This window comes from Callorhinus ursinus, unplaced genomic scaffold, assembly GCF_003265705.2.
Source record: "Callorhinus ursinus isolate GAN/ISIS: 27379988/994484 unplaced genomic scaffold, GSC_fseal_2.0 scaffold8, whole genome shotgun sequence".
NCBI lineage: Eukaryota > Metazoa > Chordata > Mammalia > Carnivora > Otariidae > Callorhinus > Callorhinus ursinus.
This window is the reverse complement of record NW_027397070.1, coordinates 34,526,824-34,546,482: the sequence shown is the minus strand read 5'-3', so window position 1 is coordinate 34,546,482 and position 19,659 is coordinate 34,526,824. Positions and strand designations below refer to the sequence as shown.

The 19,659-nt window shown below is 33.5% G+C and overlaps 1 protein-coding gene across 2 annotated transcripts in view; it reads right to left on the bottom strand.

Moving 5' to 3' along the window:
* MNAT1 (MNAT1 component of CDK activating kinase) overlaps positions 1-19,659 on the bottom strand; it is a 202,047-nt gene that overhangs the window by 169,437 nt on the left and 12,951 nt on the right. The window contains exon 2 of one of the 2 annotated variants that reach the window (XM_073895320.1): positions 2,337-2,392. The exons of the other annotated variant lie outside the window; for it this stretch is intronic. The gene's annotated coding sequence lies outside the window, so the exon portion shown is untranslated. The remainder of the gene's footprint in view (positions 1-2,336; positions 2,393-19,659) is intronic. 2 annotated transcript variants of the gene reach the window in all.

Below are 19,659 nucleotides of genomic sequence, written 5' to 3'. Positions count from 1 at the left end.
AAATCTACACACACCACAGAAAATGGGCATTTATTTAGTTGTCTGATTCAACTTTATTCAATAAATATTCATTAATGTGATAGGCACTGTTGGAGGCACTGGGTATGCCTCAGGAAGCAAAAAAGATCCCTGCCCTCAGGAAGCCTATCAGAGAGGCTGGAGAAAGATCATGTAAGACAGAAGAGACACTGCGAGGACTCTGGCTTTTACTGCATGTGAACTGAGAAGTTACCGCAGTTTAGAGCAGAGAAGTGATGTGATATAAATTACTTATTTAAAGGATCACTCTAGGGGTGCCTGGGTGGCTCAGTTAATTAAGTGTCAACTCTTGATTTCAGCTCAGGTCCTGATCTCAGAGTCCTGAGATCAAACCCTGCAGCAGGCTCCACGCGGAGTGTGGAGCCTGCTTAAGATTCTCTCTCTTGGGGCTCCTGGGTGGCTCGGTCATTAAGCGTCTGCCTTCAGCTCAGTTCATGGTCCCAAGGTCCTGGGATCGAGCCCCACATTGGGCTCCCTGCTCAGCGGGAAGCCTAATTCTCCCTCCCCTGCTCCCCCTGCTTGTGTTCCTGCTCTCGCTGTGTCTCTGTCAAATAAATAAATAAAATCTTAAAAAAAAAAAAAAAAGATTCTCTCTCTCGGCGCACTTGGGTGGCTCAGTCAGTTAAGCATCTGCCTTCAGCTCAGGTCATGATCTCGGTCCTAGGATTGAGCCCAAAGTCAGGCTCCCTGCTCAGCGGGGAGCCTGCTTCTCTCCCTCTGTTCCTCGCCCTGCTTGTGCTCTCCCTCTCAAATATAAATTTAAAAAAAAATCTTTAAAAAAAATTCTCTCTCTCTCTCTCTTTCTCTCTCTCTCTGCACTTCCCCCCCCCCCCACCTTCCCATGTCCGGTCCCTGCTTGCATGTGCTTGTGCTTGCTCGCTCACTCTCTCTCAAAAAAAAATAAAATAAAATAAAATAAAATAAAATAAAATAAAAAAATCACTTTGGCCGGTATGGACAAAAGCAGATAAACAAAGTCATAGGCTATTACTGTAATCTAAGAAAAAGATGAAGGTACTCCAAACAAGGCAACAGCAATGAAGATGGACTGAAAAGTGCTCAAACTCTCACATTATACATTAACAGAAAAGGAACCAGAAACTACCAAAAGCATGAGAAGATGATCAGGGAAATACATTTTATAACTGTAGTGAAAAACCGTTTCACATCTGAAAATTTTTTTAATTTTTTTAAAATTATAAAGTCTGACAATACCAAAAGTTGGCAAATATATAAAAACCAGATTTTCAAACTACTGATAAAAGGGTAGAGTGGATAACTGATAGGCATTTCCTATTAAAATTAAACATGCACCGGCCTTATGGCCTAACAATTCTAATCTAGGTATATCCTAGAGAAATCCTAACCATGTGCACACAGGAGACATGTACAGAAATGTTATCCAAGTATTTCCTATAGCAAAAATAAATTTAGAAACAACCCATATGTCCATTAACAGAATGGGATAAATAAAATGCAATATAGCATAGTCATGCAGTGGTATGACATATAGTATGCACATGCTGCATACTATACAGCAGTGAAAAGGAACCAATTACAACAATATATATCAACATGGATGAATCTCAAAACTACAACTCAAAAACAATGCTAAACAAACAAACTTGAAAAGAACAATATATAAACTATAACCCTTGTACACTGCTAGTAGGGATGTAAAATGGTACAGTCACAATGGAAAACAGTACGGAGGTTCCTCAAAAAATTAAAAATTAACATATGATCCAGCAATCCCACTTCTGGGTATATATATCCAAAGGAACTAAAATCAGAATCTCAAAGAGATATCCACACTACCACGTTATTTGTAGTATGATTCACAATAACCAAAATATGGAAATAACCTAAATGTCCACCAATGGTTGAATGAATAAACAAAATATGGTATATACGTACAATGGAACTGAGCCTTAAAAATAGGTGACCTTGAGGACATTATGCTAAGTGAAATAAGCTAGTCACAAAAGGACAAATACTGTATGATTCCACTTATATAAAGTATCAAAAGTAGTCGAAATCAGAGAAACAGAAAATAGAAAGGTGTCTGTAAGGGCTGGGGGGTGGGAAAAGTGAGAATGAGTGTCAATAAGAGTTCCAGTTTTGCAAGATGAAAAAATTATGGAAATCTCAGGTACCAATGTAAACATACTTACCATTACTAAACTAGACACTTAACAATGATAAAGATGGTAAATTTAATGTTATTTTTTACCGCAAAAAAAATCTTTTAAAAAAAAGAACACACACATATATATATATATAATACATACACTTACGTAAAATTCAAAACTAAATAATATACTGCTTAGAGATCGAGCAATATGCAGCAAATCTATAAAGAAAAGAAAAAAAGGAAGAATGATTAACACAAAATTCAGGGTGGCAATCATCTCTATGAGAGAAGGAGGAAATATGACAAAGAAAGGACATGGTTAACAGAGGACAGATGGTGGGAGGGATGGGTAAAATAGGTGATGGTGATTAAAGAGTACACTCATCATGATGAGCACTTAGTAATGTACAGAACTGCTGATCACAATACTGTACACTGGAAACTAATATAACACTGTATGTTAATTATAACCAGAATTAAAATTAAAAACTTGGCACTCCTGGCTGGGCTCAGTCCAAAGAGCGTGTAACTCTTGACCTCAGAGTCTTGGGTTCAAGCCCCACCTGAAGCATAAGGCTTACTTTTAAAAAAATAATAAAATAATTAAAAATTAAATAATTAAAAATTAAAAATTAATTTAAAAATTTTTTAAATAATGATTAAAAAAGGACAAAGTCTTCAATGTTATCAACAATATCCTACTTCTTTTTTTTGATAATATCCTATTTCTTAATCTAGATGGTAAGTACACAGGTGTTTATTATTTATTAAGCTAAACATGTTATACACATACTTTTGTATGCAAAAAAAAATTTTAATGTAAATTCAACATTATAGCCTTGGGGACTCGAGTAACTTTTTGAAAATGTATGGCCTTGCCATTGACCCCCATTCTGATATAGAAGAGAAAGACAAAAGGGGTTTGTGGGAAGTAAATTACAGCATGGTGATTTAGAAGCAGATTTGTCACCAATTAGACCTAGATGAATCCAGGCTGAGCCATTTACTAGTTTTGTTACCTCAGGCAAGTTACTTAAAGTCTCTAAGCCTCAATTCTCACATCCATAAAAAGAGGATATTAACAGTACCTACCAATTAGACTTATTATAAAGATTAAATGAGATAATGAATAAAGAGCATTCAGTACTATGCCTAGGACACAGTAAGCATTTCTGCAGGAGTGATAGTACTTTTTAAAAACTTCCTAGGTTATTCTAATTCTCTCTTGCCCCACCTTCATTTGAAAGACTTTGTTGTTATCCTGAAAGAAAGATTAGAAAAATCCTGTTAAGAGATATAACTCTAAAAGCCATTAGAATTTTTCCTTGTGTTTCTATGGATCACATCACTTAGAAAGATCATAACAAATTTTTTTTAAAAGTCAACAAAGACTTTTAAAAAGTCAACCAAGAAGAAAATTATTAAAATGCAACTTCAAAATTACAAATACCATTAAGGACAACCATTCTATTTTTAAGTGGATATATTTTAGAGCTCTTAATAAACAGGTAATAATACTATATACTCAACCTCAAGTAGGATAAAGTTCATCATAATTCAAAAACTTAACTGTTCCTGCCTCCAAGATCATTAGAAGTCCCAGAAGGGTCTGACAGATGAATTAAACCTCGGATTTTTTTTTTTTTTTTTGCTTCCCCTAAACCATCCTCATTGTTTTATATATCTTATGTCCCTGAGATCAGGCCCCAAAACTGGCCTCAATTCTCTCAAAAGTAAGTGTATCCAAGAAAGATTCCAAAGGGATGAACTGTAGAAAATACTGGGCCAGACTAAGGCTGTAAGCTGGCCAGAGTAAGGTGTATTAGACTCCAGTTTTGTGGGGGAGTAATTTCTATGTACCAGAAACCCACAAAACCCTAAGTCACAAATCCACAAAGCACAAGGGTTTCTTGTACATATTACCATTGAAATGCTCCTCCACTCACCTTCCAGAATGTAGTTTAGGTTTATATTGCATTCCCAATCCAAAAGTGCATTGTTAACACCTCAAGAAGCATATGGAAACCATTTCCCTGATCTGCTCCTATATTAAAAATGTTTACTATAAGAGAAACAGATCTCTGAAACTGAACCTTAACAACTTATTAAAACAGAAACTCTCAAACTTGATTTACCTACAAACATTAGTTTTTATTATTGAACTGTAATTCCCTACATTCTCTCCATATTATCTGAAAACATTACCTATTTCTTAAAAAATGTTTATTCTTTTTTGTTTCAAATGTCAACGGTAATATATTTTAAATTCTAACAAGAATCTACCCAAATACATTTGGTTTTTTTCCAATACATTTGTTTTTAATAATTAATTCCTTACACTATGTTAATAAACCTCCCAAAAATGAAATCCAAATAGTCATATAATGAATGGTATTAACTGTCCAGTAAATTTTTTGTTTTTCCTATATCTGAAAGTTTCTCAAAAAGATTTTGAAAAACAAGATGGCTGCCCAGAAAGGGCGGGGGGGAGTAGTTTGTATTATTTAACACTGGAATTCCTTTACATTAACTGAATCATCATCTTAGAACATCACTAAAAATAAATACTGGAAAGTTAAGAGACTCATTTTACAAATATTTTTTCAAATTATATTTCTACTTTTGTATGGCAAGATTTAAAATATATATCTAATATGTATGTATCATAAAATATATATACTTCTAAGATTGCAGGTTTAAATTGTATAGATGCAGAAAAGTATTTACATTTAAAAGAAAGTTACATCCAACTTCCGCTAAAACCAGTCATATGATTAAGTTCAAAACTTTTTAACACAGCGCAGTATGTGTTAGGTGGGCTAGAGGACAAGATTTTTATGTTCAGTTTAACTGTAAATATAAGCCATCAGTAATAAACTACTCTGGCTACGCCTCCGATTTCCAAAGTCACCTTAATTTTAAGAAGCTCTATTTTTTTAACTCTCTTAAACTTTTTTTGTCCGGTGTTTAGCTTTCTTGTCACTAGTTCTCCAGCAATATCCGCCTGTTTAGTTATATTCTAAACTCTGGTGGCTCAGTCAGTTAAGCGTCTGCCTTCAGTTCAGGTCATGATCTCGGGGTCCTGAGACAGAGCCAAGAGTAGGGCTCCCTACTCAGCGGGAAGCCTGCTTCTTCCTCTCCTTCTGCCTACTGCTCCCCCTGCTTGTGTGCGTGTACACTCTCTGTCAGATAAATAATTTCATAAATAAATAAGTAAATAAAATAAAATAAAAAATATTCTAAACTCTGGCCACAAGCTGAATTATCAGCTTTCAATCCCTCATTACCTACACTGCTCTCCTTGATCTCACCCAGACCTCCAATACTTCGGTACTTCCTTTTTCTCCTAATTTCAGGTAACTCCTAGTTACACTACCTTTCATAACCAACCTAGATTCCAAAACCCACTATTTCAGCTATTACCATTTGTTAATTTATTTGCCTGATTATTTACTGATATATTCCCTGCCTTGTTCCAGAAAGAAATGCACTGAATCTTCAAAATCCCATTCTTCACCTAATCAATATCCCAAATGTGAGAATTATCCTAGATTACTTTTTTTTTTTAAGATTTTATTTATTTGAGACAGGGAGCGAGAGAGCACAAGCAGGGGGAGTGGCAGAGGGAGAGGGAGAAGCAGGCTCCCTGCTGAGCAGAGAGCCTGACACTGGGCTTGGCTCTTGGCTCCATTCCAGGACCCCAGGATCATGACCTGAGCCAAAGGCAGATGCTTAGCCAACTGGGCTACCGAGGCGCCCCTAGACTACTCCTTCTTAGCCTCATAGCCAACAGATCACCAAATCCTTTCAATCTACCGCCTAATTCTGTCTCAAATCTTCCCTACTTTCAATTCAACTCTAATACCTTAGTTAAGGTACTCTTCACATTCATTAATTCAACATAAAACAAGTGGCTAAAATATAGGTTCTAAAACCAAATAACCAATTAACTTGTAACTGTTTATGGTAAGCTTTATCTATTTATGAGACTTTGACAGTAAGCAGTACAATATCAAAAGACAATTAGCTTTACTATCTAATAGAGAAGAGAGGTTTCCTTAGCAATTGGTCACTGTTATTGCAGACATAAATTCATAAACAAGGAAAAAGAATGTACTGACACAAACAGACCTTCCAGAAAAAGAGGGCTATAACAGTATTGTATAATTTAAGTGTATAAATGTATAAATTTGATGTTTATTTTCTATTTCTGAACTTTATAACTTTATACTGCAATAAATACCATGTACGTATAAACTTTTCATTTTACGTATATACAGTAGTTGAACAGGTAGATCACAACACTACCATAACACTTTCATAACACTATAAAGAGAGAATAATTAAGTCAGATTTAACTGCATTAAAAAGTGAACATTAAAAGACAGTACTGTGTATAGCCAACAAAACCGATCATTTTCCATGCCGGGCAATGAGTCAAGAATCTCAAACTGTCACCAGCACCTGCATTAAACATAAACCCAGACAGTAAACAACTGTCATTGAAAGATAAATCCATGTGACTATATCTCTGAAGCTTAAGCAAAACTAGTTTACATGAAGCAAAACAGCTTATTAAATGACCATATCTAAAGCAGTTCTTTGTTTTGACAATAAGCAATTTAATCATTTTTTTCCATCACTGTGGATCTAAAAGGTATGTTAAAATGTTATATTCTGCCAGGTGGATTAATACGGATGTATTAAACTACGCTTATACTAACACTGCTTCCTGGTCATTGTAATTCTAAATTACAGATAATGATAGGTTTACAGAAATGATTCTGCTCAATTACTACTCACCATGAATTCTGAGTTTTCACTGCTTGATAACTGACACTAAATAGGAAAGCAGATGATATAACACATTCATAAACTGGAATTTAACCAAATGAAAGTTGGGAGTCAGCATTAAGGTCTCTAACTTCACTAAAACACAGTAGAGGAAAGCATACAAAATACTTTATGGTCATGGAAGATTAGACAAATAATTCACCACTTTGTACCTTAGTTTATTAATCTATAAGATAGGAACATGGACTAGATACTCTCTAAGATTTCTTCCAACATAAACAGTCTATGATTCTAAGAAATTAACATATATGCACATTTTAGAAAAGTATAAGCCATTCCTCTTTATTTATTCATTTAAAATGACACAGGCTATAGCTGTTGCGTTCGTAGTAACCAGCAATGCAGCAATAGCCATTTCATTCATAAATTAACAATTAAAGATGAGCGATAAAGATAACAGTAAGAACTTCATTTGAACCTCAGTAAGAAATTTCATTAGCACTAATGAGAACTGTATAAATCAACTCTTTAGATACTATTTTTTTCGACTTCACTAACTTATTAGTTTAACTGAGAAAGAGGCCAATCTGAATTTGCAAAGTTTCGGTGCCAGAAAAGCTTTAAAAGAAAAATCTATTCTCTCATCCATTAAAAGCAAGACATTGTGCTAGATGATTTATAGGTTATTTTTGGCTTTAAAAAGTGTATACATGAAAATAAGCTATCTCTATACAGCAGTTGATAAACCAAACTGCAAACTGGGCTAGAAGAAACATGTTTCATTTTCTTTTTTTTACTTTGCTTACATACAATACCAGTGCTCAGTATAAATTTCTAGCCAAATGATAGTCACACTTTTCAGTGAAACATACATAAAAGTTAAAGAATACCATAACATAGAACTATTTTACCAGAGAATGTACTAAAATATCTTCCACATTCACTTTCTTGATAACCTATTTGAAACCAACTATAATCCATTACAAAGTATTGGAGTAAAGAACTAAAAATTTTCTCATAAAGATAAGACTTACCCAGAAAGTATAGTAATTATGTCAAAGAATTCTATAGGATTTTTTCTCCTGAGAATTAAGCATGAGATTTTCAAAAGAAAGAGGAGATGATGGTCTTCAGTTGATGCACTACAAACTTAAAGTCACTGACTCAAATTGAAGCAGCAATTTGCTATGTGAGAAGCAAGAAGATGATTTCCATAAAGGGAAAACTGAAGAAAAATAGAATCAATAAAACATAGGAAAAAAGGAAAATATGAATATCTGTTTTGAAAAAAATGCTACAAAATATAAAGTACCAGAATTAGAATTTATCAGCTCACAGATCTAGATGGTTTGATCCCACAATTACCCGTTAGGCCATTTATTTATATATACTAAAAATTGTCAACCCACACAAGTAAAGGTTAAATAACACATTTAAACTAAGCTATTATTTACAAACCAAGATGTAAGAAAGGAAAAGCAACCCATAAAACCTTTACAGTTATATTCAATAACAAGAAACCTAATAACCAGGACAAAAGATAGTATCATTCTGTAACCATGGGTATGCTTTCCACATAGTAGTACTCAGTATTTTTTTAATGAAAGCAATGAAACTTTAAAAGGAAAATATAACCCTAAAAAGAAATGTACCCCCACAAAGAAATATAACCTAAATAACATTTCATTGCAACCTTTGAAATATTTACTAAACATGGACATAAAATAAGCTCTTTGGGGTATGATAGTTTAAGTTCATACCTTAGTGTTACAATTGAAAAATAAACAACTTGCAAACCTGAAAAAAAGATGACCCCAAACTTTAAAGTAGCAAGTACTTTCTTTTCCTCACTTATTAAGGACTCTGAGGTAGATTATAGTTTTCACTCAGAAATCTATTCAAAGAGTTCTTACATTAAGATTACTCTGAAATGTTTTCCTTAGCTAAAATCCAAAATGTATTTTAGTATTGTGATTTGAGAGCCAAGTGAATATCAAATGATTGGTAACTTCAGACGACTATCTAAACTTGCCTATTCCTAGAATCTGGGACATGGATTACCTTCTGTAACAGGGGATCCTTTCCACTCTAACTTAACCCAGTTTATGGGCAAGAAAAGAACTTCTAAGTCAACATACTTTACTTCATGTTCTAAATTAAAGAAATAGATCATGACACAGAGTCCATGCAGGCAGAAAGAAAGAAAGAGCAAACGAACTACATATATTACATATATTTTTCAAAGGAGTCACAGTTCATAAACATCTAGCAAGAAAAGTATAATAGAAGTTTAAGAAATTCATTTCTTGTACTCAAAATGAGAGAATCTCTGTTTTTTGATTTGTGCTCTTTTGCAGAATTTGCTAAAACCGTTGCTGAATGAGAACACCTAGACTGCCATCATGAAAACCAATAATGCACCTGGTAAGAACATAAAAGACTGACTCACCTGTGTGGAATCCATTATCCTCCGAAAAAAGCCCAAGTCTGGTACCAGAGGGCACAATGTACTTTCTACCGGACAAAAGGAGAATGATTTTTCCTTGTCCTGCTTTCCAGCTGCCCAAAGAATAGATCCCATACTAACTGTAATATGATTCTTTTACAAAAATAAGAGGTGGATAAATTGCTTACAAACAATAGCCATTTCATGCAACTGTATTTCTAAATGTTCTTTCAGACTTATACTACTCATCAAGTCAAATGATTTTAAACTATAACTTGACCCTGTGCATTTGCTTAAAGCACAAATATCAAGGAAAAAAATACTTTATTCCTGTATTCTTACAATCATATTGGAGACCTGCTGCTCAATACAAATATGAAATGCAAAAGGTGTTAAGTGTGACTGCAGTAGTTTAAACCAATTTAGCCTTTATGAAATTCTCAGTGTTGCAAAAGTGTATGGGGAGACAGGCACCTTTATATACTGTTGTAGGGAATTAACTGGTACACTTTATTAAAAAAAATTTAGAAAGCTATCAAAATTTCATATTCCTAAATACTCATCAATAGGAGAGACATCCATACAATGAAATATTAAGTGCTAAAAAGGAGGTAAAGTAGTATTTGCTAATACTCAAGATCTACCACTAATTGAAAAACGCAAGGTTAAAGTGTACTATGATGCCAGTTGTGCAAATTTCAAATTAATATGACCATATGATTTCATTAAGGTATAAATCTATATTACCTACTTGGAATACATATATTATCTAACTGCACAAAAGTTGTGTGCAACTTTAATTTTTCACATTTCAGTTTCATTTATCTTCTCCCTATCCCAACTGGTTACAATTTTCTATTATTTAAATAAAATCTAATTAGAGGACTTACATCCACATGAGAGTATATTCCCCTAACGGAACAAAATTATCTACATAAGTAGAAATTGCTCTATCAAGTAAACAAAAAAAATATTTTAAAATCATAGAATGATTATAAAGCCTGTGATCTGAAAGTTATTTAGGGACAGTATGGGCAAGACTTGGTGACACTAGGATATAAACCATGAACATAAACTGAGAATGACTTCCACATTTCTGACTTGGACCCTCTGGTATACTTGTTGGTGCCACTATACTCCTTATACCCCACCACCTGAATTATGCTCCTCAGATGACTCCAACAATTTATCATAACAATTACTACACTGTATTGTAAGATTTTATTTGTCTACCTTCCATACATAGCTGTAAGACCCCTGGGCCAAGATTACCTCATATTCAACTTAGTATCATCAACTATACTAGGAGTAAGTGCTAAAAGAAAGTTTGAAATAAGAATCAAACTTAGAGCACTGCCTGGAAGAGGAAGAAAAAAAAAATCTAAAACCCAGGGAATGCATGAACAGCTTCTCCTATTTCATATTCTCTGTTCCTAACTTTTTGCTCAATATATTCTGGGATTAAGGATAGAAAGAGAAGCTCTATAACTCATAACCAAATTTTCTAAGATAACAAGGGTGTAAATACTTTACAAGTATGAAATGAAATCAAACTGCAGTTTGTCTCCTATATTTTTCTGACATAATATAAGAATAACACAAGTGATATTCTAGGAAATAAAATCTTGCCCTAAAACCCAAAACTCATGGGCTGCTGTTTGGGTTAAATGCTTAAAAACATTCTATTAAAAATATTTTCAGGGGCGCCTGGCTGGAGTTGTAGGTTCAAGTTCCACATTGGGATGTAGAGATTACTTAAAAATAAAATTTTTTTTAAAAACTTTCAAAATAGAATACAGCATAACTTTACCAGACAATGCATTTCCTTTTTTTTTTTTTTTTTTTTTTTAGTAGGCTCCATGCCCAGCATAAAGCCCAATGTGGGGCTCAAACTCATGACCCTGAGATCAAGACCTGAGCTAAGAGTCAGACGCTTAACCAACTGAGCCACCCAGACGCCCCGCTCCTCCGACAATGCATTTCAATGTCATATTTCAACTGACCACTAGAAAATGTCAGTCTAGCGTGTGTGTGTGTGTGTGTGTGTGTGTGTCTGTATGTAGACAGTAAAGAAAAAAATGCACAAAAATACTGCAAAATTTGGATCTACATTCGGATAAAATTTTCATATTGACTTGAATACAGTCCATAAATTGATATAAATTGGAATAATAACCAAAAAATGAGGAAAGAGCTAAATGAGAGTAAGAAATTAATTATCAGTGTGAATTTTCACTTTTAAACATTAATTCTTCCAGATATAACAAAAGAAGCTACATTCTAAACCATTAGTTTCAAACAGGACATTTTCATTTTCTTGAAGCTCTACGTTAGGTGTGTGAACAATTTCTGCATTAGCAGAAAGCTGCACATGATTTCTTAAAACCGACAAGTAACATAGCCTGATCTCTTAGTGAAATTTGAGAGCCAATCACTGGGGAATTCACAACTGATGACAACTGAAAATCAAGTTCCGGGCCAGGTCAAACAGTTATCCTAATCCTTTATTTTTATTTTTTTATTTTTTTTAGTAATCTCTACACCCAACATGAGGCTCGAACTCATGACCCCAAGATCAAGAATGGCATGCAATTCCAACTAAGCCAGCCAGGCACCCCTTGGAAACAGTTACACTAATGCTTTAAATAATACAAAACTAAATTGAAGAGAAACTGTATAATACTTTTTAAACCATTTACCTCCAAATACAAAAGAGTACAACAGATTTCATCCAAAAATTTGCAAGGACATTTACACATTTTAAAAGGAAATTATATGGTATTAAAGTAGACACGGCTGTATTTTATAAAACACATTTTTGTATTAATAAAGTTCCCACAAGACAACAGCTTTAGGCCACAGGTGTATAGCCTGAAAGAGAATATGAATGTCACCTTAGTGAATCAAATTATATCTTCCCAGTAATACTAAAAAATTACACTTCCTTTAATTTTACTTTAATTGATTTCCAACTGGAAGAAATTCCTACTACTGGCGTCAAGATCTTTCCATCCTTTAGCTTAACTGTTAAATGATGAGCAATCCATAAGACATTGTAAAATATAAGAATGTAGTATTTAAAGAAATTCCTTGGTGATAACTTCTGAACATTCAGCCTCTTTAGCAATGGGAACAATCACTTCTTAATTGATCCGCTATATAGGTTCAGAATTTCATGTACAATAAGGCAAGTTCCAAAAGTAATGACAAATTTTCTGACAGTAAATTTTCCAGACAATTGTAGCATACTCCAAAATACAGAAGTTCTATTTTAAACTTTTTTATGTTACTCTTTCTACAATACATGTCTTCAACAAATGTGTATGCCGGTTGTGTGCGGGCTGAATTAAACTGAAACTTTTCTCAGTGACATAGACTCCTCATTATAAACAGAGGTTCCCATACTGTGCTATATAGAAATAAACAAAACTTAAACTTTCGTGTCATATCCCACTAAATTTAGTCTATCAAATAACCTAAAGATCACAATTAATAGTGTACACTTTCCCCAAAAAAGAAAAGTGCACGTTTCACAAGCATTCTGTTTTTATACAATGGCAGTATATTATACGCACATTTATTTACATAAATTTACTTCTGTGTTCAGCATAAAGACATTTTTTAAAAGCAACCTGTATCACCAGTCTTTCCTCTCAATTATATCTACACTCCAGAGTGAGCATAAAATAGAGATGTCACTCAGTTATTCCCTCAGCTGCACTCACTTCCCAATACCTCTATCTTAATAAGACTGTATCTGACTGCATTGAAAGATAAGTCTTTTCAATACAATGTCAAAAAAAGAGCCAAATATTTCATCTAACGTTCAGCAAAAACACTGATTCATTCCTATGCTGAAAGAAAAACTGGCTATGCTCAGTTTAGTGAAAAACTGTTTATCCATCCTCACAATTTCTGGTCTTATCAAAGATAATTCTTTCACTATATATAATTTCTAACTTATACAACTTGAGAATATAAATTCCATACAATATTCAACACTACTGTATTTATCACTTATAAAAATAAATCTATATGGGCACCTGGGTGGCTCAGCCAGTTAAGCATCCAACTCAATTTTGGCTCAGGTCTTGATCTCAGGGTTCTGCATTCAAGCCCAGTGTAGGGTTCCACACTGGGTATGGAGTGTACTAAAAATAAATAAATAAATAAATAAACTAACTAAACTATTTTTATAAAGAATTAGCTCCTCAAATTGCTATTTTGTGGATTTTAATAAAGTTTATTCAAGACCTTAGTCAATGATAGGAAATTTACAAGGTTATCACTAAAAACACTGACTTACTATCAAAGCTTACAAGATAATGAATTTTTAACCTTTGCAATTTAGTCACAATAAACAGTATCACTGGGTTCTCCCTAGATTACTTTACTTCTAAATCAAAGTAGTTTGTATGTCCCTGAATAAGAAACACTTCTCTACATAATGACAATGGCTTGTTTGACACAGGACCCTGGAAATCCATCCCCATAAAAAGAATCCCTAATAGTATTCAAGTTTTGGTAATGTATCATTTGTTTTAATAAAGGTGAAGTGATTGTACTGGCTATCTGTTACTGTGTAACAAAATACCCTCAAACCTAAAAGCTTAAAATAATAAACATTTATTATCTCATAGTTTCTGAATGTCAAGAAACCAATAGCAGTTATTTGTCAAGACATCAGCCAGGGCTGCAGTCATCTGAAGAAATGACTAGAGCCAGAAAATCTAAGACGGCTTACTCCTATGGCAGTTGTCAGAAGGCCTCGGTTCCTCACCACATGAGCCTTTCCATATGGCTGCTTACAATACAGAAACTGTCCTTCCCAAGAGCAAATGATCCATGAGAAAGCTGCAGAGTCTTTTTAAGGCCTAGTCTTGAAAGTGACAAACCATTACTCTACAGTATTCAACTGGTGACCCAAGCAACTCTGATAACCATTTGGGAGAAATTACACAAGGGCATGAAGATCAGGAGGCAAGAATCATCAGGAGATCTCTTGGATTTATTAGGCTCTAACAGTGATGAACATACAGATATATGGTTGATGTGGCTGTACATATGTCCACAAATTCTTTGATACTTCTCTTATCAAAAGGTGAAGCCTAATTCCCCTCCACCCCAAATATGAACTGTACTTAGGACTCTAACAAATAGAATGTGATAGAAATGACAGGTCAGACATCCAAAGCTAGTTTATGATATTGTGGCTTCTGCCTCTCTCTCTTGAATCATTCACTCTAGGAAAAGAAAGCTGCCATGTTGGGAGGGAAGAAATCCTTAGGACAGCAAAGAACTGAGACCTCTAACCAACAAACAGTAAAGAACTCAGGACTTCTCATAAAAGTCACAAAAGTGACAAAAGTGACAGCTTCATTCGAGCCTTCAGAAGACTACAGCTCATGCCAGGAAGTTTGGAAGCTGACCTTTCTCCAATAGTCTAGAGATGACTACAGTACCCACCCCATACCTTGATTATAGCCTTATAAAAGATCCTGAGCCAGAATCGTTCAGCTAAGCCACTAAAGAATACCTAACTCACAGAAATTCTGAGAAATTGTTTGTGCTTTCACTTACTAAATTTTAAAATAATTTGTTACAGGGGTGCCTGGGTGGCTCAGTTGGTTAAGCGACTGCCTTCGGCTCAGGTCATGATCCTGGAGTCCCGGGATCGAGTCCCACATCGGGCTTCCTGCTCAGCGGGGAATCTGCTTCTCCCTCTGACCCTCTTCCCTCTCGTGCTTTCTATCTCTCATTCTCTCTCTCTCTCAAATAAATAAATAAAATCTTTAAATAAAATAAAATAAAATAAAATAATTTGTTACAAAGAAATAGGTATCTAATACACAACACAACTGGTTTTACGAGTATTAGAGTAATTCTAATACTAAAACCTAACAAAGTCATTACAAAAAAAATTTTACAGGATATCCAAGTAAAGATAATTATCAAAATACTAGCAAGCCAAATCTAAGAGTATATAAAAATAATAGTATATCATGTTATGTTAGGGCTAAAGCCAGAACATAATATTGAATTAACATTCAAGAATGAATTGATGTAATTCACCATACTATCAGAATAAAGGAGAAAAATCACATGGTCATTTAAATAGATTCAGAAAAGGCACTGACAAAATTCAAAACCAATTCATGATTTAAAAAGGAAAGAAGAAATTCTCAGCAAACTAGGAATAATAAGGAATTTCCTAAAACTAATAAAGGGCATCTTTGGAAAACCTACAACTAATATCATATCTAATGGTGAAAGACTGAATTTCATCCTCCCAAGACCAAGACAAAAATGCCATTCTCAGCACTTCTATTTGGCATTATCATAGAAGTTCTAGCATTGCATCAGAGCCAAGTAAGTAAGTAAAGAAAGAAGTAAAGTTGGCATGAAGGAAGTAAAACAGCCCTATTTCCAGATGACATGATCATTTACATAGAAAATTGGGACGGGGGGGTGTGTGCCTGGCTGGCCCAGTTGGAAGAGCATTCAACTCTTGACCTTGGGGTTGTGAGTTCAAGCCTCACATTGGGTGTAGAAATTACAATCAATCAATCAATCAATCAATAAGAAAATCTCAGAGAACCTACAAATCAACTATTAGAATAAAAGAATTTAGCAAGATTGCACAATATAAAGTTAATATACAAAAATCTACTGTATTCTTACATACTACTAGCAAATGATTGAAAAGTGAATTTTTTTAAAAACAACACATATAGAACCAAGAAATAAAAATTACCTAGGAATAAATACAATAAAAGTTGTCTAAAACCACTAATTTAGAACTATAAAACACTGCTGAGTGAAATTAAAGACTTATATAAATGAAAAAAGATATATCAAATTCATTGAATATTCAATATTGTCAAGACGACAATTCTCTCCCAATTTAAAGCAATCCCAATCAATATTCTAGCAGGCATTTTTACCAAAAGTTGACAAATTGATACTAAAATTTATATAGAAATGCAAATGACCTAAAATAACCATGGAATTTTAAAATAAAAAACAAAGTGGGAGAACTTACACTTCCTAGTTTCAGGACTTACCGTGAAGCTGCAGAAATTAAAACAGTTTGGTTGTACTAGCAAAGATAGGTATAAATCTGTGGAACAGAACAGAGGTTCAGAAACAGACCCATAGTTAGTCAACTGATTGTTGACAAAAATGCTAAAGCAATCCAATAAAAAAGGAGAGGCATTTCAACAAATAGTGCTAGATAACCTAGATATCCCTGTAGGGAAAAAACAAAAACAAAAAAAAACACTCTGACCTCACACCATATACAAAGTTAACTTCAAATGGATCAAAGATCTAAATGTAAAATCTAGGGGCACCTGGGTGGCTCAGTCGTTAAGCATCTGCCTTCGGCTCAGGTCATGATCCCAGGGTCCTGGGATCAAACCCCGCTTTGGGCTCCCTGCTCCCGTGGGAAGCCTGCTTCTGCCTCTCCTACTCCCCCTGCTTGTGTTCCAACTCTCCTGTCTCTCTCTCTCTGTCAAACAAATAAATAAAATCTTTAAATAAATAAATAAATGTAAAATCTAAAACTATAAAACTTAAAAAGTTAAACATACACCTACCATGTAAGCCAGACATGCCACTCCTAGGTATTTACCCAAGAGAAACAAAAGCACATGTTCATACAAAGACTTTTACATTAAAGTTCATAGCAGCTCTTTTGTAATACTCGTAACCAGAAACAAGCCAACTGTCTATTAACTAGTAAATGAATGAACAAATGTATATCTATACAAGAATGCTATTCAGTAATAAAGAGGAACGAACCACTGACACACACAATAAAAGAGATGAATCTCAGAATAATGGTGTTAAAGAAGCCAAGCCAAAGAAACAGAAAATAAAACAAACTATATAATTTTATGTAAAATAATAGCAAACGCAAACTACTCTATGATAAGAAAAAGCAAATCAGTTGCTGCTTGGGGATGGGAGTAGAGAGAAGATTACAAAAAAGCAAATCTAGGGGTGACAGAAATATTAGTTATCTTAAGTGAAGTGACCACTTCATGGGTCTATTAATATGTCAAAACTGATTAAATTATACACTTTAAATATGTGCAGTTTAATGAAAATCAATTCCACCTCAGGAAAGTTGAAATAAGTAAAACAAATAAAAAGAAAAAAATTAGTAATGTCTAACAAAATTTTAAATACACATTTTGCTGTTAGAAATTTACCCTATTGCTGTCCTTCACAACAAGTCTGTAAAACAGGTAGCATTATTTTTAGCACCATTTTAAAGATTTAGGAATCGAGGGGTCAGTCAAAAAAGCCTTCGCTGCAGGTCACTAGTAAGTGGTAGCACAAGGATTTAACTCAAGTTTCTTTGATTTCAAAGTCGATACTTTTAATCACTGCACCAAAATGTCTCTCTATAAGCAAAATCTAGAAACCAAAAACCCATAAATGAACACAATAATTGGGAACAGTGCTAGTAAAAAGAATATAGTCAGAAAGCACAAGTTTATTTCTGGCTCTTCCTTTTGAAAGAAAACAAAACAAAATACCTGGTAGTATTTACATTAAGTAAATAATTGTCTTCTGTGAGGTATTCTATTTGGCCTACATGATTTCAGTAATTTCTAGCTTGTTACATTCTAACTCCTACATATAACATATTCATTTTTTTTTTTAACTGAGCCACCCAGGCGCCCTAACATGTTCATTTCTATTCTAATTATTCTATTCTTTCTATTCTAATTATTCTATTCTATTCCAATTATTCTATTCTATTCTAATTCATTTCTATTCTAATTCCAAATAATATAAACCCAAAATACATAAAGCAAATAGGAGGCACAAAAAATATATTTCCCAAGGGGGAATTACAAGCACTAAACTTATACTAGCTGTAGCAATTTATTATTATTGACACCATTCCTACTTTAAATTGTATGTTTTTGCATTCAGTTGCAACACATTATAGATTCCTTTTTGCAATTAACCTCCATAAGGAATTAATTATTAATGAATATGCCAAATACAATTATGAGAAATAAGACATTCATAATCCAAATAATGCAGAGACATCTATTGTAACGTATTACAGTTTAGATCTTAGAAATATAAACTACCTTAATAAGAATTTTTTGTCTTTAAAATTTTGCTAATTAACCTCAACTTTCTAGAGAAACTCACCCCTTTTACTATGATCTGATTAGGCATAGACAAAATATAGATAAAGAATCTTCATCTGCTAACACAATATTTTATTAAATTGTGAGATATCAATTATGTATTCATTTGGCAATACGAGCACTTCTAAAAAATAAAGTAATATGTAGCTCAGCAAATTCCAGCTCCATAAAAACCACACATTATATAAAACTGATTTCTAAGTAGAATCACAAGAATCAGAAGGTAAAAATTAAAATAAATGCTCTGTAAAAATATTATATGCTATTTTTCTGTTGTCAGAAATGTTTTATTTTTTTAGAAATGTTTTTAATAGTATCTTTTCAATAAACTAACACAATACACATTTTAAAATAAAAGCATTTTAAAATAAGACTGAAAATAAATACAAATATTCAAAGTTATATTCCTAATGTCAAAGAACATAGAAATAGACCTTTAAAATGTTCCTCATGTATCCTCCAAAAGATCTCAAAACTATAACATCTGCCATGTCACACCACAATCCTATAACTTTTTAAAAATTTTTCCCCCATATTTTCTATTCCAAGTCCACAGATCAGTAACAAGAAATAAGATCAAATGACATGTTTTGGTAACATTATCTAAAACAGTCCGAAAAAATGATGTTCTCTTTAGAAACAACTTAGTTAAGCCTGAAAGTAAACACTGTAGAATTATTTATGAAGAAATTATACTTAATACTGGTAGATTTCAAGGCATTTATATTTTAATGGAATGAATTGTTTGTAAGTAAATCAGAGTTAGTGCTAGATGCAGTTTGCTTCAGTTACCTGAAATTAGAATAGCAAACTCATTAAATATATATAAATCAGTGATGCAGAGGCACTGCACCATACTGATGGAGGCTTCATTAATTTTCAATGATATAGCCACTATCATATTTGTGTTCTAAAGAAAACTGAATGAAGTATACAACCATTTTTCTTCATCTCAAAATTCTGGTTTTTTTATATATTCTAACAGTGAATGAAAGAAAACCTAATAATTCAAAACAGTTCTAACAAAGTCCATAAATATTACATTTTCTTGTCTTTTTGTGGGGAATACA